Below are 25,013 nucleotides of genomic sequence, written 5' to 3' on the forward strand. Positions count from 1 at the left end.
TTGACCTACAAGAGTAATTTCCGTTTCTTGATCCATGGTTAATTGCTTCAACAAATAAACCCTTGAACTTGTGCATATGTGTACACACACACACACTTTCAAGGAATCCATGCTCTTTTTTAGTGGCAGCTTTTTAGTACATATATTTTTTCAAATATGTGTGAATATAATAATGATTTAAAAATTTTCTCTAACATTTCTTTTGGCCTATGATTGTTTGTTATCTCTGTGTAAATTAATCTGTCATTCATCTTGACCTTTTCCTTCTGTGTAGCTGATGATATTCAAGTGTTTTCTATTTAAATATAAAAAACTAAATAGAATGATTAACTTAAATATTTGGAGAGGCTTTTAAAATTCTTTAAACCCAAACCTCTCCTTCTGAATGTGTAGCCTTGCAGAATTCTCTGGTTGTCAGCTTATTTTTACTGGAAGGATTTGCTTTTGTATTCATGGTTATAGGGTAAGGCAGGCAGCTGGACTCCAACCAGATTGGCTATAAAGTATTTACATTGTGTGTGAAGCATATGACTCCTGGAGGTATTATTATTTGCTTTTTCTATTTTACAATTATGTGTCCAACATGGATGCTTAGAATCCTGTCCTCTCTTCTCGCTTGGGGTCCAACTGATCATGAATCTTATCCTTCTCAGATTAGCCAAACAATTTATTTATAGAAATGATTAATAGCCTTATTGTGGCATAAATATTACTCTAGGGAAACAGTTCTGAACAAGGTCAAGTCTAATTGATGGAGAGTGAAAAATAAAGCATTCCAGGTGGGATAATTGTTGATGTGAAGATCTCATTTTCTCTCTCTCTCTTCTCCCCACACTCTACCCTCCCCCGCCCACCCAAACCACTGCTGTTTATTTGGAAAATAGTTCAGAAGACCCTGTGAATAATGGGACTATCCAGACATATAGCAGCAGGAGAAAATGCCCAAATATGTGTGACCTCCTCAATTCCCTCGGGTTTCCTACCCAAGGTAATACATGCAGCCACATTTCTTGGTCCACACACCCGAGGTTCTGCCCGATTTGAGAGAGAAGACACATTCTTGAGAAGTTAATGCTTTTCTATTCTTGAAATCCTCGTCTTTACCGTGGAAGAACCTAAAACATATGTGTTTCCAATTAGGAATAACATTTTAAGCAGTGGGAATTACAAGTTCTGAACTAAACTTGTCCTGGTAAAGTCATGTGCTAGCCATGACCCTCAGTTTGTAGTCACCCTTTGCAACATTCTCTACCTTTCAGCACTCAGAATTCAGGTGTTCTCTATACTGCTTCTCTGCCTACAGCTTCCCCTGGTATTAGCTCTCCTGTAGGGGGTAATTAAATTTGCATATTAAGATCTCTAAATAACACTTAAATGACTAAAAGTAATGTTATTTGGGAAAGGGAAACTTGAACCAATGGGAAAAAGCAAGATTTAACATCAGTCTGCCACATAAACCAAGTTGCGTTCTTAAGACTTACATGTGTGGCCAAGACATCATTTTTATTTAACTTAATGCCATTTGATTTAGGTGTACAGAGCCACCCGAAACAGTTTGCTTCTATATTTTCTTTTATAATTAAAAACAAATATGAAAGCAATTACATTTATGTTTTAAATATTTACTTCAGCATCTTGTCATGTTTGCAATGTACATCCAACTTCTGAATTTACTTGTTCATTAAATTAATTTGTGCTCTCAGTGAGTGGAAAGTTAAACTCAAAGATTTATGCAACCAGCATGTGTACAGATTATTTTAAAATTCTTACTTCCTAGTTCTTCCCCATGTGTCTATGTTTGTTGTTAGTTCCTGAACTATATATTTTTATCCATAAAGTACATTTCCGTTGGGGCACATCAAATTTTCAAGTGTATTATTAGGAAAAAAATGTATGATTTACTTGCACCAAGTTTACTTCTCTTAATACCAAGTAGCTATAACTTTTGGACAATATTCAATTACTAGAGATAATATTTATTGGCAAATAACTTCAAATACTTGAGAAAACATAATTAAATAATTGAAATTGTTGGACTTCATAATTTTCTTGATTAATATGGTTTTAATTTCCTGAGGTATGGTTAATTTTCCTACACACATAAAACATGTATTTCAATGCACAAAGATAAGCAGACAGCAAATCACTTTATAAAATTTGCCTTGTAGTTGAGCAATGAAGACAACAGTGTACCTCATGTTGATACAGTTAGTCATTTTGCCTTTCATGTGGCACCTGGATCTTCATCTGTTTTATTCCATTTTTATTTTAGGGAACAAACTAGAACCATGAGAACATTTTCAGTACTACTTGCCACAGAGTTGTAGAATTTTGAAGCTGGAAGAAACCTAAGAGATTAGCTCATTTAGCACATTAGGAATTTCTAGCTGAGATCTGGCAGGCATGAAGAAAAAGTAGCTCCACAAAAGAAAAATACGTAATCTACAAAGATTTGTGGTTTGCCTTAAAATGTGTTAGAACCAAACCTACATCCTAAAATGTATACTCCTAACAAGAACGTTTATAGGTCCTGAAGGCACCCGTTTTGCTCCTGAGGCTGCAACTACCACTCCTGATAGATCCACGTCCATTCCCATCACTGCTGTTCCTGATCCCTCTCCACACTCTTTTCAAAACAATCCACTGAAACTTAATGCTGGGTCTCTTTCTGTGGGAGCATAAATTTAGGACCAGTGCTGTGTTGGCACAGAGGCACTCTCTTCAGGAGCAGCGGCGGCAACAGCATTGATTAAAAGGAAACTCACAAAATGCAGTTTGGCTATTCCATTTTGGAGGATATTTACAGAAATGGAATTTGGAATAATATATTTTTAAATGCTTTAGTCCTCGGAAACAGTATCAATCAAACCACTGCCGCTGTGCCACCACAGTGCTAAGTAGACATTAGGATTTAAAGGTTAGTTCTAAGACTTAATGGGGAGATCAGATACTCAGTTTATACGGGGACTGAAAAGACTACACTCATTTTCCTTGGCTCTGATCTAATTGTGCCCTAGGCAGCTCAGGGCAATTTCTTAGCATCAAACCAACTGAATTTTAAAGCTAACTTACTTTTTTTTTTTTCAAAAGCGATGCTAGTGTCTAACTCAAAAATCAAACTGTAGGTGACACTTTTTGGAATGCTGGGTCATTTCCGGTATGAGATGATGTATTTCCCAATAATGACGTGTATTAATGAAGGAAGAAATTAAAGAATTGAACTTTTAAAAGAAATAATAAAAGAGGTTAAATAGGATAGAGCAAATCCTTGCTGAACCCTGCACACATGCATAGTCTGTTCATTCCGTGACCCAGAGTTATCTGAACTTTTAAAAACTCCTAGAAATTACTGAGAACTACGCCCAGGGTGCTACCCACATAAACGACGTCATGCCGTGATAACGACCAATCCCCAGGAAGCGTTTTCAATCACCTGTAACTGCTAAAAGGAAACTTCCAGAATTCTGTTAATCAGAGTATATTTCTCCTTCTGCCTTACATTTCACCTTTAGATTACACATTCGGGGGGGGGGGGGACTTAATCATCTCATTCCGAAGTGGCACATTCTCTTGCTTGGAAAGCTAAAATAATTCAGCCTCGAGATGGGATTCATTGTGCAGTCTTAGGTTATTCTTTAATAACATATACATTTTATATAATATCAGTAAAATCTGTTTGTTGGTATGATTAAGATAAATTGGTAAATATCAGGTGGAGTTCACACATTTCTGTAAATTCCACAGGCAGATGATATCTGTCGGCATGAACTTTAGGACAGTTTCAAATTGTAAGTGGAATCAAAAGGGCCATAGAGTAGATCGGTTATTTAGTATCAAATACTCCTACATTGATTCCAACTTTGACCATGATACTTCAGTTCCTCAATAAATAGATAGTCTTGATATTTCAGAGTGTTTTTCTAGCTCAGCCTAAGTACACTTCTAAACCAAAGAAGTAATAAAAAATGTAAGCCTTCCTTTTATTTAATTTTCATTTATTACATTTTGTTATGTATTTGTTTTATTTTGGTTACTCCTTGGTGATGCCTTTTGTTACTGTGATTCGCTGAGTTTGGTGCCTTCCGCTAGTCTGGGTAGGGATCATTTATTAGAGTCCATTTATGATTCAAAGTAAATTTGAACTTTAAGAACAGGGATCATTTTCAAGAAGCCTCCCTATTTACTTTGATTATTGCTCTAAATCTTAACTTCAGTCTAATGAATGCTATGAGGCAAGATTCTTAATTTTGTAATTTGTTTTCCTCAAAAGAAGATATTCTAGCGCTGGACTATCCAATATGGCAGGCATGGCTACATAATTTATATTTAAATGAATTAAATTAAATAAAGCTTAAAATTCTGTTTTTCAGTGACACTAGAATTATGTCAAGTGCTTCATAATTACATGTATCCTGGGACTACCTACTTAGCACAGAATATCTCCATCACTGCAGAAATTTCTATTGTTAGAACTGCTCTAATGGACATTTTCTACTAGGAATGTTAAAAATAAGGGATCAACAGCTGCACGTTGCCACTTATTTTGTATATTATTAATAAAAATAGAACCTAACTAAAATATATTTCTATATGTATAAACCTAATTAAAATTTATTTCTGTATGTATGTATTTATCTTTAGCTCCCTGGTTATCCTGGTAATGTCTTTCTTCTTACTGAAACCCCTTCTATGATTACCTATGATGTTAACTACTGTATCAATGACAGCATTCAATGCAAGTCTCTCTTATTATTTTTTAGGCTGTCAGTTCTTATCAAGAAATATAAAACCTAGAGTAATACAGAGTTTGATAAAACGAACTTTCTGTGAGGACGAGGAGAGGATGATGTCTTTTAACAAATTACATGTGAAGAGCATTATCACATGTTTTTCATCTCCACTTCCAAGCAAAGGCAAATCAAACTGATCCCTTATATTCGAATTAGGTATTTTCTGTTTCTTACTCTGATTTTCTTTTTATATCATTTTTATTCACTTGGCTTTTTCATTTACTTGTTTCAAAAATGATAGAGGTAAAACATGTGTTGCTAGTTTTGGTTTGGCATTGCAGGATATCTGAATTTGACTAACATTTTAAGATATTTAGATTATCAGTAGTGGTTAATTTTAAATACAAATCCTTTGTAAGTGTGACAGTGAGCCAGTCACTGTTCTGAACAACTACAAAAAATATTGAAGAAGAGGGTAATGTAACTCTCAGCAGAAGCATTCAAAGCAATGGAAAATCTTAGTCTCAACACCTTGAGTAAGTGCAAGTCTAGTGATTTGGAAAAACAATAAAATGAGGGTAACCAGAGCATAGAGTATAGGGTAACCAGGAGGTATAGAATAGCAGATGAGTTGGAGATAATAGGGGCTTACTTCACGTAGAAAACCAATGTGCTAAATGTTGTCACTAGAGTTTCCCAGTGGAGGATTGGTAAGAACTGGGTTATTTCATAAATGAGCTTTCTAATACTTTGTTGGCAAAAGAGAGAGCTTCAAAAGTTATGGAAGCAGGAAAAAGAATACCCCTGTGGTTATTCAGAGAAGGTCCAAAGAAGCTTGACTTGAAAACTCATGATAGAGACATTGAGAAGGAGACAGATTCCAGACACAGTCTGAAAATGGAATCATCAGAATTTTCCCATATGTAGGAAGTTCAAAGTGAGAGAAGACAAGGGAAAATGGTAACTCTAAGTATTGACTGGAACAACTATATTGATGAGTCAGACATTAAATAAAATGGTAAAGAAGAAGGAGTGTAGCACTCACCAAACCCTCCCCACCCCTTAACAAGAGACTGAATCAAAAATAGATAGAGCAACCATAAATAGAAGAATGGATAAGAAATATGGGGGGGGGGCGTGTGTCTGTGTGTATGAATACACATACACACAATGAAATATTATATAGTCATAAAAAGGATGATATTGTGCCAGTTGCAACTACATGGATGGACCTAGAGCGCATTATGCTAAATGAAATAATCAGACTGAGAAAGGCAAATAACATGATTCCACTCATATGTGGAGTCTAAAAACAAATACAAATGAATAAACAAACAAACAAAAAGCAGAGGCAGGGATGCCTGGGTGGCTCAGTGGGTTAAAGCCTCTGTCTTCAGCTCAGGTCATGATCCCAGGGTCCTGGGATCAAGCCCCACATCAGGCTCTCTGCCCTGGGGTGGGGAGCCTGCCTTCCCCTCTCTCTGTCTCTGCCTGCCTCTCTGCCTACTTGTGATTTCTGTCTGTGAAGTAAATTAAAACAAACAAACAAACAAACAAAAACAAACAAACAAAACCTTAAAAAAAAAAAAGCCAAAGTAGACCTATAAATATAGAGAAAAAAACTGACAATTGCCAGAAGGGTTGGTGTAGGGGGACAGTCAAAATAAGTGAAGGGGTATGGGAGATATAAGCTCCCAGGTATGGAATGAAAAATTCATAGAGATAAAAGACACAGCTTAGAAATATTTTCAGTGATACCATAATAGTGTCATATAATAACAAAAGGTAGCTACACATGTTGTGAACATAATGTAATATATAGAGAAGTTGAATGACTATGTTGTGTACTTGAAACTAATGTAACATTGTGTCAATTGTATCAAAAAACATTTAATTAAAAATAAAAACAGGGGTATCTGGATTGCTTAACCATTTAAGTGTTCGACTCTTGATCCCAGCTCAGGTCTTGATTTTAGGGTAGTGAGTTTAAGCCCTGTGCTGGGCTTCACGTTGGGCATGAAGCCTACTTACAAAATGAAAATAAAAATAGTGTGCTAGTTTTTCAAAACAAAAAGCAAAAGCAAAAAAAAAGATGGAGAAATAAATTTGTCAATTTGTCAATTTTATCAGCTAGACAATATTTAATACCATGAGACTAGGTGGAACCACCAAAGAGAAAATATAAAGGGAAATTTCTCCCAACTGGAACTTGAGAACTTCCTGGATTATGAGTCCCTGGGTATGAGGAAGAGCCAGTAAAAGACTGGGAAGACATGGAGGAGAGACAATGAAAACCTGGAAACTGGATTAAGTATTTCAAGGAAGAGGGAATAATAAACTGAGCCAAAGAACTGCTGAATCATCCAATAAGATGATACTGGATTTATCAGCTGGTATAGGAGGTGTTGATAACAGGATGGGAACAAAAGACTGATCAAAGAGCAAATGATGTAAGGGAAGAGATAGATTGCTAAAAAGCAATTGAATTATTATTCTTTTAATGGGAGAAATAATATCATATCAGTATGTTTTAGGAATAAGAAGTGAGCCAGTAGAAAGAGAAGTGAGGATGGAGAAGTTGATTTAAAAAAAAAAAAAGAAAAGGAAAGAAAAGAAAGGATTTGGCCTCAGAGGGAAGAAAAAGAGAGAGAGAGAGAGTGTCAATCCAATCTAACAGGAAGACATAAAGAACATACAGTGCACATGTCAGTAGATGTGGCAGAAATGCCTAGAAGCTCTCTTAGGATGTTCTTCTTTTCTAAGTCACATAAAAAACTAAGCTATTGGCTGAGGCTCAACAGATCTTTTTAGAGATAATGAGGAGCAAGTAAAAACATATGATAAGGGGTGCCTGGTTGGCTCAGTGGGTTAAAGCCTCTGCCTTCAGTTCAGGTCATGATCCCAGGGTCCTGGGATCGAGCCCCACATCAGGCTCTCCACTCAGCAGGGAGCCTGCTTCCCCCTCTCTCTCTGCCTGCCTCTCTGCCTACTTGTGATCTCTGTCTTTCAAATAAATAAGTAAAATCTTTAAAAATATATATGATGAATTTTTTCTAGAAAACAAGGAAATGAAATTAATAAACAGAATTAGGGGTCCATGTATGAACAATGGTCATGATGGTCATAAGACTGAAAAATACCAGTAAGAATATTTTTCCCTGCAACATTTAAGCTGTAGGAATATATTTTATATTAAGGAAAAAAATTGGATTTAGGGGCGCCTGGGTGGCTCAGTGGGTTAAAGCCTCTGCCTTCGGCTCCCAGGGTTCTGGGTTCGAGCCCCTCATCAGGCTCTCTGCTCAGCAGGGAGCCTGCTTCCTCCTCTCTCTCTGCCTGTTTCTCTGCCTACTTGTGATCTCTGTCAAATAAATAAATACATAAAATCTTTAAAAAAATTGGATTTAAATAAGGTTTGTGTGTTAAAAAAAAAAAAAAAAAACAACTCTTGTCAGAGGGCGAAGAAGTTAGTGTATCTAGAAAGTGATTATAAAATTGAAGCCAAATAAGACAGGAAGTCAGGATGTGAGGGCTGTTGAACAAAGGATAAAATGGATCGTAAGCACTGAAGGAGTTTAAGGATTTATAAAAACAGAGTAAGAGGGAGCAGATGAGAAAGACAAGGTGGGAATTGGCACTAGCCTGAGGTACTTGAGGCAGATTAGAAGGGGAACATCAATTTGGGGGTTCAAGGCTCTTTTGTAAAAATAAGTGGTTGGCACGCACAGAAAATGACATTTGAGGAGCAAAGGGTAAGGAATTGACACCCAGGCATGTTAAGTTGGTTTTTTTTTTTTGTTTGTTTGTTTGTTTTTTAAAGATTTTATTTATTTGTTTAACAGAGATCACAAGTACGCAGAGAGGCGGGGGGTGGGGGAAAGCAGGCTCCTCACTGAGCAGAGAGCCTGATGCGGGGCTTGATCTCCAGACCCTGAGATCATGACCCGAGCTGAAGGCAGAGGCTCAACCCACTGAGCTACCCTAGCGCCCCTGGTAAGCTGGTTTTTGTGCATAATAAAATCAGACAGAACTGAGACGGAAGTAGGGCTGGAGGCAGTGATAATGAACCACAGTAAAAATCTACAAGACCTGAGGGCTCTGAGCAGCGGCCAGCAGATGTCTGCCCCATGAAAGACTCACCAGCATAGATGGATGCCATGAGATTTAGAAATGGTGGCTTTTTAAGTAGGAGGGGGGCATGGCGTGGAAGAAGAGATAGGCACCTATATTGTAAATATAAATGTGTGATCATGGGTGTGAAAATGCACATGAGGATATTTTAAAATCATAAAGCAAATGGTGTTTAGCAGAATTCAAGAATGTTTGCTTCCCCTTTCTTTCCTTTTCTAATCTTTTTGCCTTAACTGCTTTCCTTTCTTAGACCTCGTTGCACCTGTAGTGTGAAATTGTTTGGGACTAGTATATGCATTCCCATTGCATACTTGATAGCTTGACCTTGATCTCAGGCTACTTTCCGAATAGCTTCTGTTGTTTCTCTGTGAGCCTTCTACCCCCCAAGCAGAAGTTAAAGGCAAATTTGATAGGTCTCAATATGTATGTCTTTTGTGCAGCTTCATGGTGGGAAAGTCCATTGCTCTTAATAGTTTTACTTCCCAGGGTAGTTCTACTTTTTCTCCCTCAAATACATTGACCCCTAATCTTTTGAGCATAAAGAGCAAAAGATAATATACTGGCTATAAATATATTCAGTCAAACCAGGCTGCTTATTTTCAGACTGAACATGCTGTTCTTTTCCTACTACTTCCAGTTGGGGGTTGGGGGAATGTGATGTAGGTCACTGTTCATTCACAACTAAATTGGAAGGATTATAAATTTTTCAAAGTAAACTTTAGGGGGTTATTTTAAAGATCCAAACTAAAAAAAGAAAAAAAAATGCTACAATGAATTTGAGATCATTTAAATATTGGAGCTTGTTTATTAAAAGTAAACTAAATGATATAATTAATCTCAGCATAGGTCCACTGAGAAATATACTTAATTTGATTAAACATCACCTACCATAGTAAGTATGGTCTGGGTTACTAGAATGGAAGAAGATACAACTTGTTAAATGCCAGTGAGTAGCCTTAACTATTTTACACAATTCAATATTTCATTTTCCATAACAAAACCATCACTGAGCCATTTCAGACACTTTCAGCTTCACCTGTCTCAGGTTTAGAGCAACCGATTTTGTGTGTGCTTTTCCCGGCCTCCTCCACAGTGACTAATTCCTTACTGGCACGAGCCAACAACTTCTTGTGTCAAACTTGCACTATACTAGTGTTGCCCTATTGCTGCTCAAGCATGAGACACCAAGAAACACACTCATCACGCACACATATTCTACCACAAAGTGTGGGGACTTAAGGCCCATGTAGAGAATCATAGACAGGAGCTGGTTATTTTCTCCACTAGACATTCTTGTCCTAAGAGGCAACATTTGTTATGGCTCTTAGAAGACAGGCTTGGAAATTTGCCAATCAGCTCTCTTCCTGCAGGAAACATAACTGATGCATGGACCCAGCTGCTTGTTCCACATCTACCACTCAGGCCCCATCTTCCACAGGATGCTTTCAGCCAAAGGCAGAGAACAACAGGGTTACCAAGACTGACCCATTCCTGTAAGATGCAGGACTCCTCACTTAGGTGACATTGACTGAAGGTCAAATCTTCCTTTGAAATGCTTCACAATCAGAGACTTTCACAGAGTCTTTCCTTTCCTTCACAGGAGACAGGCATGCATCCTGGTCTAATGACCCTGCCCCCTCATCCGGCTACCTCTCCTTTTCTTCCATAGTCTTTTCTCTTGGTAATTCTCCTATACCTCTAATTCCATGTTGGTGTCTGCCTGACGGAAGACCTGAACTAACCTAAATGGTACTTAGAAAAGCTCAAGAACACAGAAAGTAAGAAGGAAACAGGACTGGCTCACTCCCCAGCCAGCAGGCCAAGACAACACTACCCTGAATGGAAGTCAGGGCACAGGAAATCCCTAGCACAAGATGGTGACTGAAGAGCTACAGATTTCTCTTCCAATGGCCTAGTGAAATGTCTACATGGAGAAAAAATATCTCAGGCACAATGATCTGGGTATTTGAGATCAGACGAGATCGGGCGCGTTCAGGGTGGTATGGCCATAGACAGATCCGGGTATTTGAAATAAATGGAGGGATGATGCCTGTGAAGACGGGGGTGGGGAGTTAGCTGATTGATAAAAATTTGTTTTGACATCTTTCAGAGAGATAGTGCGAGAATAAAAGTAGTTAAGAAGCCGCTAATGGCTAAGTGTGACAGCTAGAGGGTCTCTGGTAATTTCAAAAGAAATACTCCTCTTCTATAGCAGAAAAGTTGACACAGCTAAAAAGAGACGGAAACTGGATATTTAGAAGTACAGAGCCCCAGAGTTGTCACAATGCTTAGCCATGGCAGATCAGTTATGCTAAGGTCTAGGTCTGGTTGGGAAAACCCACATACCCTGAAACATAAGGAGGGGCCACCTGGAGGGATGCTTTTAAGGATGATGATTCTTCAGGAACCCATTAAATGTCCAAGCCTGGAGAGCTGGTCCATCCTTTCCTATTAAGAGATATTGGATGATCTACCATGTTCAAAGACACTGCAGGAGTCTTTTCCCCACAAGGCAAGAATAGATCCACAGAAGCTGTTCTAACCTCCTCATCTCTATGCCAGCCTAATAATTGGTGTTAGGTCACAGTATATGCCATCAGTTGACATACTGGGCCAGATACATTTGGAAATAGCCCATACACTGAAGGAATTACAAGAATTAGCTTGTAGGTATTGGTAAGAGCCAAAAGATTATCTCTGAAATTGAGTCTCAAGGACACATGACCTAGCAGACTACTGAATGTAAAATAAAATATGTAAGAATTTTCTTAAGACATGAGGTTATTTACTCTAACCAAGACTCCAGGAGATAGGTTAACTCACTGGTAAGTTGGCACTTAGAAGCCTGGAAAAAGTTGGAGTTCAGAAGAGTGTTCAGTAGAGTAGAAATACCTGTTGTTTTGGAGGATGGGAGAGAAAGGGATCAAGGGGCTAGGCAAGTGGTCATGGTTAAAAAAATCTTTTATGTAAGGCCAGAATACCCACCAGAGGTAATACTCCATAGGACAGCCTACTGATGAGAGGAGCATCTACCTACATCATGATGTTCAGTGGTGGCTGCTCTCTGCAGAGCATAGCTGATGGTAGGAGAGACAATAACAAAAGTACAGATTTGGGGTTCATTAGTATCTATGGGAATGATGAATCCCCAAAGAACTAGAGGCCAGATGACATGCTTAACCAGAAGAAACCAGGAAGCTTCAATTAGCATAATATCTAGCAAGATTGAAGGGCAGGTGAGGAACTTTGATCCATATGAAATTGAGTGATAGTTAAAAGAGCATCATGTCCCTAAGCCTAAAATAGGCACCCAACAAGGGTGATGTTTGACATATGTGTAGCCCAAAAATAGGTGAGTAAGAGGCAGAAGATAGTTGTTTTGGTAAAAAGTTGTGTTCCCTTATTATATCCCAGACCTAAGCCAATTTCTTAGTCCCAACACCTTTGCCTAGAGAACCCTTTCTACCACAGTTCCTAAAAAGGACCCCAAAACATTGTAGTAAATATATACTGTAATTATTATCCCAGTCTTTCCCAAAGAGACGTATAAACCATTTGTTCAAGTGATTGTATGTGGGCTTTAAGTTGGTATTAATATTTGGAGACCCAAACATCACCCTGGCCCCCTTTTCAGAAAAGAAATTTTTATGGACCTGGTAATAGAGTCTTGGCTAAAGTACAGCTCACAGTGGGCCCATTGGATGAGAATTAGAACCCACAGGTCATTTCCCATGTCCCTGAATGTGTATTTGAATTTATATTCTCAGGAGTTGGGGAAAAAACACCACACACACACACACACACACACACACACACACATTGGATCCTTGCCCTATTGGTACTATTATAGTGAAGAAGGTCAAATGCAGACCCTTGAAACAACCTCCCATTCAAGCTGAAATAATAAACCAAAACCAGAGAAATGAATCCCAGAGAAATGGCAAAGATTAGTACCAACATTAAATGCCTATAGGGAGCCCTGATGGTGATTCCTAACCTACCTCCATCTAACTCACAAGACGGTCCATACAGAGAATGAATGAATGCTGACTTAACAAGTAGTATTTCTGACTGCAGCTGCTGTGTCAAGGGTGGCACTATTGTTAAAGTTTATTAATAAATTCTTGGGGACATAACATGTAATCATTCATGGAGTGAATGCATTATTTCCCATTCCTATCAAAAAAGTGGATCTGAAACAGATCACATTTACATAAGATGACAAGAATGCTCATTTACAGTTTTGTCTCGGGGTATGTAAGATCTCTTGTGATCTGTTACAATATAATCCAATGATGTTTGGACTGTCTGCATATCTCCCCGAGTATCACACTGTTCCCTTACACAGATGACTTCATGCTATTGGAGAGAATGAACTAATGGTTGCAAGTGCATTGGGAGAGCTTGTCAAGACAGCTGGGTTTCTAGGGATGGAATATAAATGCTATGAAAATTCATAAACTACCTCTTCAGTGAAATATTTAAGGGGCAGTGATGAAGTGCTTACCAGAAGTTCTGTTGGATGACATCTTTGCACGGTTTCCTTCCTGCTTCTCCTTTCCTTGCATGCAGAGGCACCAGCAATCTTTGTTCCTGCCTAATTTTTCCAGAATGTTTGCATAGGAAATAGCCTCAGAATATGAAGAAAGTACTTCCCTCCAGAAAAAAAAGGGCGGTTTGTTTACTTCTCAGTATAATAAAAATAATGCTTCCACCTGGGAAAGGTTCAGTCCTATTATAAAATAGTTGGGTCCCTAAGCTCAGGTTTCTTCAGATGTCATGAGATATCAGATGTCACTACCTGCACAGCATCCACCTGGGTTTTGCTGGGTTGCCCTATGACACTTGGCTACATTCTGTGCCATTAAAAATAAAATCCTTTATGTATGACCTGGGAGTCTTGTGTCTTCTGATAGGACCCTTGCAGTTTTGGCAGACTAGCCTTTTAGCTTGCAAGTAGGATAAAATCTCAGGTCTTTTACAGATCCTTCACAGTTTTTGGTTAGGAGAATGGAATGATGTCAGAAACAAGGTTTTGAAGGGAAAAAAAAATAAGGACTTTGTAGATGAAAATATGAAATATGATATCATGGAATATGAAGACTCATTGAGATCGGGTGGCAAGCACTTTCACCTCAGTGGTAGGTAAGGGAGGGGAATAAGTGTCCCCCACTGTTTGACAATCAAGAATGCCGCTGACAGATTTGTAGCTAGAAGCAGGACTGAAAAAAGCGCACCTAGGCACCCTTCTAGTGATCTGGCTGTGGTTTGCTGCCTTCTGGGTGGGAAGAAGGCATTCTCAGGGAAATGGGATGGAGAGTCCTGTAGCCCCAGCTCAAGGCAATGTGGTTGCAGCTGATGACATCAGTGGTTTCGTCAGTAAGGTACTGAACCATCTTCATTTCTATCTCCCATGGCTTCTGGAGGTTTTCTCAAGAATGCAGCCCTTAATTGTCACTCTAACTTGGTTGTCTCATGACACATGTAACTGAGGCTCTAACGATTGGACTTCAATAGCGAGATGATCTCATTGTGGTATTGACCTCTGTGATGCTGTCTGTGATTACTAAATCCAACCACTGGAACCAACCTTGGAAACCCCGAGGGTCTATTTTTCAATCACCTAGTGACTCTCTACTTAAGTATCTGTATTCACTCTTCCACTTGACTCAAGGCATTAATCCAGGCACAGCAGACTATGTTAGTGATTTCACAGACTTCTTATTGACCTGCAAAAAAACCTTGATGAACAATTCTATTATCCATCCAAATCTGACCGGTGAGTTGAATCTGGACTAAAAGCCTTCCATAACCTTGGTCATTGAAAACTTTAATTAAAATCAGGAACAGTATTCATGTCACTTTTTTTTTTCTAATTGATAACACTCCAATGTAGAGAAAACTCCTCATTAATTATGAGTTATTTATCCCTCCAGGAATTTTCACTTCATTGCCAAAAGATAGCCTCATTCTGAAAGACCACCACAATCCACTCCATAAATCTATATGCTTCCTGAGAAAAGGGATTTATGTCTGTTTCTCCACTGATGTAGTCAAGCATCCAGAAAATTAGCTCATAAATATCAGTTTGTAATATATATCTGCTGAATAGATTAATTGTAAAAATTGTTTACTATAAGTATCAGAAGGGTATTTTCTTATTTGAGAATGACAATAGATAGGGCTGGCCCCAAATTTCATTCAGTTGTATGGGAAGACTTAGACCCACAGGCTTTAATTAGTGATTAATGAACAGTAGAGAAAAAGAATAAAGTCCTTTGATGATTAGGCTTCATGGATCTGCCTTAGTCCACAGACAGGTTATGATGGTCATCATAAACCACAAACACCTAGTCAGTTCTAGAATGTTTAATTGCTTGATGATAACTGGGAGACAAATAAATGCCATAGCTGATAAGGGCTGCAAAACTTCACTGAAGGAAGCTGGTACTAAGGGCTCAGCTGAGGGAGAAATCACTCAAGAAGACGTATAATGAAAGTTGAGTGGAATATAATAGAAATTTTAAAAAAAAGTTTCACAAGAGATATCATATAAATGGGATGTTTTCATTTCCATAATGATAATATTAAGTAAATGTTTCCATGTTAAACTGAAAAAAAAAATATATATATATAATATGACCCAATTCAAACTGAAAAAGGAGTTAAATGCAATTTTCCCTGAGCTATTAGTTTATTACAGTGCCTGGACCTCACTGAATTCATTCCATATCAGTGGTCAGGAATAGCATATAATGTAGTGTTTCCCCACTCTTCACAAATGGATAGCCCTATGGTAAATATTTTTTTTAAGAATGATGGATGGTTTATTAGGTCACTAGGACTGCCATCACAAAGTACCACAATCTGGGAGAGACAGCGGAAATGTATTTTCTCACATCTGGACTCTGGAAGTCTGAAATCAAGGAGTTGACAGGCAGAGTCACTTCCCTCTGAGGGTTGATGAGGGGAGAACCGACACCAGGCCTCACCCCCTCAGCCTGTCCATGACCACCACCGTCTCCCTGTGTCTTTCCCTTCACTCCCTCTCTATGCATCCCTATTTCTTTGTCCAAATTAACCCTTTCTGTAGGGACACCAGTCAAATTGAACTATGGCCTACCCTACTGACCTCATCTAAATAATTCCATTAACAATGACCCTATTCCGAAATAAAGTCACATTCTGAGGCACTGGGCATTACAGCCTTAACAGTTGATATTTTTGAGGAACACAGTTCAATCCCCAACAGATTGAATATTCTGAAATTCAAAATCAAAGTCTAAATGGATACATTACAAGGTAGGAATTGGAAACAGAAATACCTACTAAATCTGAAATTAATATAACCTGGTCTTGAACTAAGTTGGTGAGATTCTTTTTTAATTGAAGTATTGTTGGCACACAATGTTTCATTAGTTTCAGGTGTACAACATAGAGATTGGATAAGTTTATACATTATACTCTGCTCACCACAAGTGTCGCTACCATCTGTCACCACACAACATATTAGAGTACCACTGACTATATTCCTTCATAAAATATTTCCAGACTGATATCACGATAATTACCCTAGGGGTTAAGGGTATGAGTTTTCAGTCAAACAGACAAGATTTTAAATCCTCATCCTGCTAATCAAATCCTATTTGACTTCAGAGAATTAATTTTACTTTTGAAGCATGTTTTCCTTATCTATAAATACAGCGGTAGTAGCAGAGGATGCAAATAAGGTTACGGTAAAAATTAAGGGACTTGATATTTGTAAAGCCATTACCGTGTTCATTATTTTTGGTGCAGCATTGAAGTTATTGCTAATTACTGCTCTGTTCCCAAAACTGAAAATGTGGGTCACAAAGCACTTTTACAACCACTCATATTATTTATAAACAATCATGTACATAGCCTCCCGGATGATGACTTTCATATCTATATGCTGCATTAGCTTCCTAGGGAGGCTGTTACAAACCACAATATGGATGGCTAAGACAAGATAAATGTAATTCTCATGATTTGGAAAGCCAGAAGTCCAAAATCAATGGGCCACCTTCCATTGATCATTGATTCCCCTCTACAGGGGAATCAATCCTTCCTTACCTCTTCCAGTGTCTGGGGTTTCTTGGCCTTCCTTGGTTTCTGGCACAATAACTCTGTCTTCGTCTTCACATGTTGCTCTCTCTGTGTCTCTCTGTATGTTTTTTCCTTTTCTTGTAAAGATACCAGTTTGGAATCAGGAGTCATCCTAATCCAATATGACTTCAACTAATTACATCACCAAAGAGTATTTCCAAGTGAGGTTAAATTTTGAGGTTCTAGATGTACATGAATTTTGAGGGAACACTCTATAACCTACTACATTCTGACACTCAGTCTCCCCAAATTCATAACGAAATATATTCACTCTATTCCCAAATCCCCAAAGTCTTAGCCCATGCCAACATTAGCTCTAAATCCAAGATCTCATTTATGTGTTGTCAACTCAAAAAGTCCCCAATTTTATCACCTAAATCATCTAAATCAGCTACAGATTAGACTCAGTTCAGAAGCAAAATTCCATTCTGTCACTTATGAAGAGAAAATAAGTGACCTGCCTCTCAACTATGATGGTAGAACAGGTATAAAGTAGACACATCTGTTGCAAAAGGGAGAAAATAGAATAAGAAAGGGTTTACTGGTCCAAAACAAATCCAAAACCCAGGAGGACAAGTTCCACGAGGTTTCAAGGCCTGAAAATAATCCCTTTTACTTGATGTTCTGCCCTCTGGGCTTCTAGGGGCAACCCCACCACTGGTCTGTGGATGCAGCCAATGCAACCCTTCTGGCCCAGGGGCAGCCCTCAGCCCCCAGTCTCAGAGGGGAATGAATGAAGTCATTCATCCTTCTTCTTGAAGGACAACATGTTTGCAGCTGAATATCTCTCTCTTGGCTCATTTCTTGCCTGTAGAATATTGGCAAAAAATATTTTAAAATGTGTGCTGTGTCCTCTAGATACACAAACGTCCGGTGTCTTGTCTTTATGTTAACAACTAGTGAGGTTCACGATCTCAATCTTTTAATTAATTAGTCATTTCAAAATGGTGCCCTGATTCTGTCATGCTTTATTGGCTAGCATACTTGACATAGCAAGCTCTCTTTACAGTCCCATCTGATTAAAAAATGAGGAAATAACTAATTTCTCTAAGAATAGGTTTACACATTCCTGGCTCTGATTGCATATGGGTAGGTCTCTTGTTGTTGTTTTTGTTGTTATTGTTTGTTTTCAGTTACCTGCTATACAATGCCAACTAATTCATTTTAACAGACTGTCTCCATCTGTATAATTGCAAATGGTCCTACCAAAATATCAGAGGCATAGCTCAGGCATCCCTAGAAATACATAATTTCAGATATCCAGTTGAAGAAACTGGGAACGAAAATTCCAAATAAATTACTCAGGTCATTAACAATTTATAGGATTCTCACACCACATTTTTACCCTAAAAATACACTATACTCAGGGCACCTGGGTAGCTCAGTCCTTAAGCATCCACCTTCTGCTTACGTCATGATCCTGGAATCCTGAGATTGAGCCCTGATTCAGACTCCCTGCTTAGCTGGGAGCCAGCTTGCCCCCTCTCTGTGCCTCCGCTTTTGCTCTTTCTCTCTCTCAAATAAATAAATCAAAAATCTTAAACACACACACACACACACACACACTATACTCTTTTTACCCTTTGGGCAATATGTTAAGTACCTTCATTGTGAAATGCCTTCTCCATACTTAGTTCTATGTTCTACAAAATATATTGTTTTTATTCATGATGAAATGATTCAGAAAAAATGATATTAAAATATATAAAATTAGGGAAGGCAAACCAACATCTTACAAATAATGGGAATGACAAAAACTAGTATAAAGCAAGGAAGTAAGCTGTTCTTATTTTGATCAGTATTGTTAACATAAGGGGGTCTTATTATTACTATTAGTCAAATCAACTATATTCTGTACACAACAGAAAAAACTAATGTGTCATGAATAAAATAAAACCTATTTTTATTATATGTGTTTGGGATGCTTATAAAATTAAAAGATTATGGTAGAGTAGCATACATTCTCTTTTTTTCATCTGAAACACCAGGGGAAAGGGATAAATGCAAGAATACTTTATGGCTGGTATTTACCTTAGATTACCTCCAAGGAAAGAAAAATAAAATATGCTACTCTCTGCCTATCCAATGTGGGGTGTGAGATAGTTAGATACATAATCTTGTCCATTGGAATAGTTTGATGGCAAAAAAAAACAAAGAAGATATGGCTGGGGAGGAAAGGAAGTGGTTCCATTGCATATACAAATTGTATCATCATGTCCATGTTTCTACTTAATGGGGGACTTTTTTTCCAAACTAAGATGTTAATTTGGGAATACATTTTCCTAGAAACAAGAAAGAAAGCAGAGGGACAACAGAGCTATTAACACAGTACAGCCACGCACACAAGGGCTACACAGAAAAAATAAATAAGCAAAAAATGATCAGATTGTGGGAAAATGCTGTAGGGCTTTAGAGAAACAGAAATAAGAATGGGGGATATTCCTGTGTGAAGATAAATGGAGCAATAGGGAATTTCACTAGGAACATGTGGATTTTAAAACAAACTGGTTAACATCATTTTCAATATGGCTTATGTGTAAATTCATAAATGGAGAGGAAAATATAGAAAAAGACATAAAATAGAGAAATGTCTGAGTGAACTGGTATCACACAAAACAATGTGAGTCACACAGGAAAAGAGAAATCTAGATCGTATTACAAGAAAAATGATTTTTAAGATATTCAGGGCAATTTTCCCTAGTTCCTTAGTGAGACTAACTAGGAAAGAGCTGAAGTCCTCTGCCCTTGTTCCTTGGGTAATTTATGATGTATTGGTTTATGTAAGTGGGTTTTGGTATAAAGGTTTCATTCCCTCATACGAATTTGTGATGTGGACAAGTTATTTTATGGTGTTTATAAAGAAATACATTCAAGGAAACTTCCACAATCCTCATTTAGGTCATGTTAGATGACTTTCTGGACTGAATAAATCCCATTTAATTAAATGAACTCAAGATACTCATGATCAGAGCTGCTAAAACCAGGGAAGCTATACTTTTTAGAGAATACTGCCTCAACAATGCTGATTTCTGAAGGGAGCATTACAGGGCGGGGGTGTCAGCGGTGGCTGGGGAAGGAGAGGTTATATTTATAATAGTACACACCAGATACTTAGATTACCTTCACAAATGTGTTAAAACCACAACACCTGTAAGGGAGAAAAAGAAACCGATAGTTTGTTAAATGCCGTTTCAACCATTGTATCATGAATGCAATCATCAAGATACCCTTACGGGATAAATGTTGTCAGAGCCCATTTTAATGATGAGGAAACTGACAGAGATCATTTAGGGAACTTGGTCAATGTCATGAATGTAAGAACTGGAAGAGGTGGGTTTAAATCAGTTAAACTGGCTCTAGTGCCTGTACTCTCCATCGTGTCTTATGACAGCATCTACAGCGGAATAGTTACCAACAATAGAATGTTTCTGAAAAAGCAAAACATAATTTCTACACTACCTTTGAAAATAAAAATTTTGAATGACGCATACTCCACATATATGTGTGTGTGTGACACATACTCCACATATATATATAATTATACTCTACATATCTCTCTCTGTAATCTATCTATTCAAAATACATATACACATAATATTTTTCTTGTACCAATTCAGAATTAGGTGCTGTTGACAATAGGTTATGGATAACCAAACTCAAAGTTGAATATGTCATATAAGGCCACAGCGTTGGGAAATCCTGACTACAGAACCCTGCTATAAGGATTGGGCTTTCTGGGCCCATCCCTGGAAAGAAATGCTATTAAAAATAAAGTTCAGCGCACCTGGGTGGTTTAGTTGGTTAAACGGCTGCTTTCAGCTCAGGTCACGATCCCAGGGTTCCGGGATCGGGGATCGAGTCCCACATTGGGCTCCCTGCTCAGCAGGGAGCCTGTTTCTCCCTCTCCATTTGCCTGCCACTCTGCAGACTTGTGCTCTCTCTATCTCTTTGTCAAATAAGTAAATAAAATCTTTAAAAATAAATAAATAAAGTTCAGGGGTGCCTGGGTGGCTCAGTCAGTTAAATGTCTTCCTTCAGCTCTTGTCATGATCCCAGGTTTCTGGGATCCAGCCCCACATTGAGGAGCAGTGGGAGGGGGGTGTCTCTGCTCAGCAAGGAAGCTGGTTCTCCTCTCCCTCCCCCTCTGTCTGACATGCTGACATTCTGCCTACTTATGCTCTCTCTCTCTCTCAAGTAAATAAATAAAATCTTTAAAAAATTAGATTCAAATCTAAGGAGACACAATCACTAAACCTACTAAGAAAATGTTATTCATTCTTTCTACTGGTGTTATTGTAAGAAACTTACATCTACTTGATATACTTAGAAGTCTTTCATAGAATTGTAAAGACAAGTACCTGGGGTTATTAGGTAGTAATATCAAAATTTTAAAATACCATTCATTATCTTATCCTTTGTCAAATATCACCCCTTTAACTTATTTTTTGTAATTATTAATTTATTTGACTGAGGAAGAGAGCACAAGCAGGGCGGAAGTGGCGGGCAGAACGACAGGGAGGCTAACAGTCTCCCCACTGAGCAGGAACCCTGATGTGGGGTCTTGATCCCAGCACCAGAGCCGAGGGCAGAGGCTTAACTGCCTGAGCCACCCAGGCACCCCATAGATTCCCGCTTTTAATAGAAAAAAAAAAAAAAAAGTGTTGGTAAGTGTTAGGAATTCACAAATGAAACCGGGAGGATTCTGTTTCCTGATGAAAGAGAAGGAAGAATGCGAGGGGACTGAGTGAGTGTGTTCTGGGTGACGGAGCCCAACGGAAACCAGCACTCGACAAGGCGGAAACCTTTGGTATACTGTGAGAATCTGATAAAGATTTTGTATTTTTAGAAAAATAGTTGATGGAGGTGAAAATCACATAACATGAAATCAGCCATTTTAAGGTAAATAGTTCAGTGGCATTTAGTACACCTTCAGTTGTGCAACCACAAACTCCACCTATTTTCAAAGAATTTCTATCACTACAAAAGTAAAATCCCTTCCACAGCAAGCAGTTCCTCTCCATTCCTTCTTCCTTATAACACCTGGAAACCAGCAATCAGCATTCTGTCCTCATCGTGATGATTTTGCATTTTGACTCTGCAGATGTGTTATAATATTTAAGCATTTCCTGAGAGAATTTTATCAGACCATACAAAATATTTTAACACATCTATAAGACTGTCAGAATTGCCTGCTTTGTAGACCAATAAATAGATGCTTGAGTTAAAATACACTAGTGATTTTTTTTAAAACATGGAACAGACTATAAATGGAATATTTAATAAATTTGGGGTTTGACTAACCGTTTTCATTGCATTTACAATTTTATGAAATGTTCTTCCAATCATGGAGTTATCATCTATAATTTTAAATTAAATCTGATGTTTATATTAGATACTATTAACTGGTGACTATCTTTATGTCCTTGGAAAGAAAACAGCTAAACCATCTGTACTCCTTCTTACTCTTGAGGGAGCTAAAAATATCTAGTATAAATGGTGAGTCCTTTTTATCTAATGAGTCTTGGTATCTAATGAGTATCAGGCAATTGCCATCATACTCCTTCATCAAAGGATTCTAGCCTTAACTGGTGAACCCAAATACTAAAACCAAAATAGTTTCTTTTCATCTGATAATCATCTACCATGTTTCATAATCATGATGGGAAAGCCTTGTCTTTACTCAGTAGATGAGTGTACTTAGGCCTACTGGAAATAAATTAAGTTCAACTGTACGAGGCATAGATTATTTCTTTTATTTCTTTTACTTTATGTGTATGAGTGTGTGTGCAAGATTGATTAGTTTTCTCTCACAATAATTTATAAAATTCCCTTTGTGTGTAAGCTGAGCATATCATCCTTCAAATTTTATTTATAGGTTTGTTTTTCCTTGATATTTCTGTCTTTAACCATCATTTTTTATAAAACATTTTTATGTGTCACTTGTCACAATAATCCAGCAATGAATCACAAATATTGCCCTGTCCAATATTTTTGATAAATAATCTAATACATAAATGAAGTCACATAAAAGGTAAAGATATGCTGACCAGAAACCTCATCACTTCATAAGATAATTTTATAATAATGTAATTAGCAGCCACAATGGACAAGACAAAGTTTAATTCTCAGAAAGTTATTTTTCCTGAGATACATCTGCGTAGTTTATACGTATTGAACAGGTAGTTTGAATGTATGTTGTTTTGGTCAAAGCTATATGTTTCTGTTTTATAACTTTTGGGGACTTATATCCTAACTCAGAATTGAAGACTGACTCTTCATTTAATCCTTTGTTTTACTCGATAAATATTCTCACATAAACTGTTATTGTTCTCTAGGCACAAAATTAATTACAGAAAACATTACAATAGGGGACATTTAATTAACTAACCAACATTAAAAATATTGAAAACTGTTGAATAGGAAAGAATGAATGATTAGCATCCCTAGTATCAGAAATGTGTCTCTTAGACCTTGAACAAGTGATACTAGGCATATACGATTGTTCTGGGTCAAGTCCTACTGGGAAATACCAATGAATCCTTGAGATTTTTAGGCAGATTTTTAGGCTTATTAGAGAAAATTAATTTGTAATCCATTTTAATATGGACACTTTATTTAGTGGACAGAAAAACTCAGCACTGAAAGAAAGTTAGACACAGCAAGATGAGCGCCATTGGAAAGGTATAATTGAAGCAGGCATGGGTTAGTAAAGGGTCATGCTTTGAGGATAACAAGAACCCACATATGTTAGATTACCTGTCCACTGGAAACCTCTCAAGAAGTAAGACCCTTAAATGTAAGTTGGAATCAAGTTACTGATAAGATCAAGGTCTTTCTTCAGAAAGCTTCCAAGCTACGAAATTAAATAAGCCTTAAACTTGATAATTGTACTGTGATATGAATGTGCTGAAATGAGGAAGTATGGTAATTAACCATCAAGGACAAATGGAAGGTGACAGTCATTATGGAAACTAGAAAAGAGAGCTAAGAGTGACATTATACATCCATGCCTCCAGCAGACCTGTTAAAGGAAATAAGAGGAAATAAGACATTTTATATGGGTGGATAGGAGCATTCTAGTTGCTAAGGATACTGGCTAATCTATAAAGAAGAAAGGAGTTCACTAGAAGGAATTAATGGAATATTATTTAGACTTGTGAATATATTTATCTCCTTCATTCTTCTATTTACTAAATTTCCTTATAACCTCAGTGATGTAGAAAAAAATTGGGAGAATATTCTCAATTTATTGGAGCACTCAATTGTGTACCTACAAAAGTTATTAATGACTTTAAATCTCCTGCTAGCAGTGCTATAAAATGTACTGCCTATGCATTTATATTATGCATAAAAATTGTAAGAAGGAATGTCATTTGCCAAAATATGAACATTGCACGTAACATTAGACAGTCATATATAACATATAATATTTTAATTTCTACATCTATGCATTCTTTTTTAAAAGTTGCCCAAACTCAAACTGATAACAGAGGGGTATTAGCAGTAATGGTTAAGCCCAAATGGAACACTGAAATATGGCTAAGAGTAAAATGTATCTGGAACGTAAACTCTCCTTCAAAGGCAGAAGTTTCAGACTAGAAAAAGATAGGAGAGGGGATGTTTAAACTGATAGAGAGGAATTTGCTTATACTGAGTTGAGGTAGGTCCAGTATCGACAAGAGTAAATCAGGTTTTGTGGGACTTCATTTTCTGTAGCCCTCTTTAAGGACATAATTAAAGAATTGAAAGTATAAAATTCAGATACAAAAGTAAATATTTAGAGTGAGAAAAAGAAAGGGTAACGAATTATGAATTTTAAAAGTTAGCAAATATCTAAATACCAAAATCTAAAATAACGATCTGATGTTTTTATTATGCAACTATTTAATATATATCTATACTATAAGTTCCCTATATTTTTGGCTGCATGATTCTTATTTCTTCGAGGGAAAATACTTTGCAATATGATGTCCTATGAAGAAAATAAAGATACATTATTTTTGCTTTTACTTTAATTATTTGATTACT

The sequence above is a fragment of the Mustela nivalis genome (assembly GCF_964662115.1).
Source record: "Mustela nivalis genome assembly, chromosome: 3".
NCBI lineage: Eukaryota > Metazoa > Chordata > Mammalia > Carnivora > Mustelidae > Mustela > Mustela nivalis.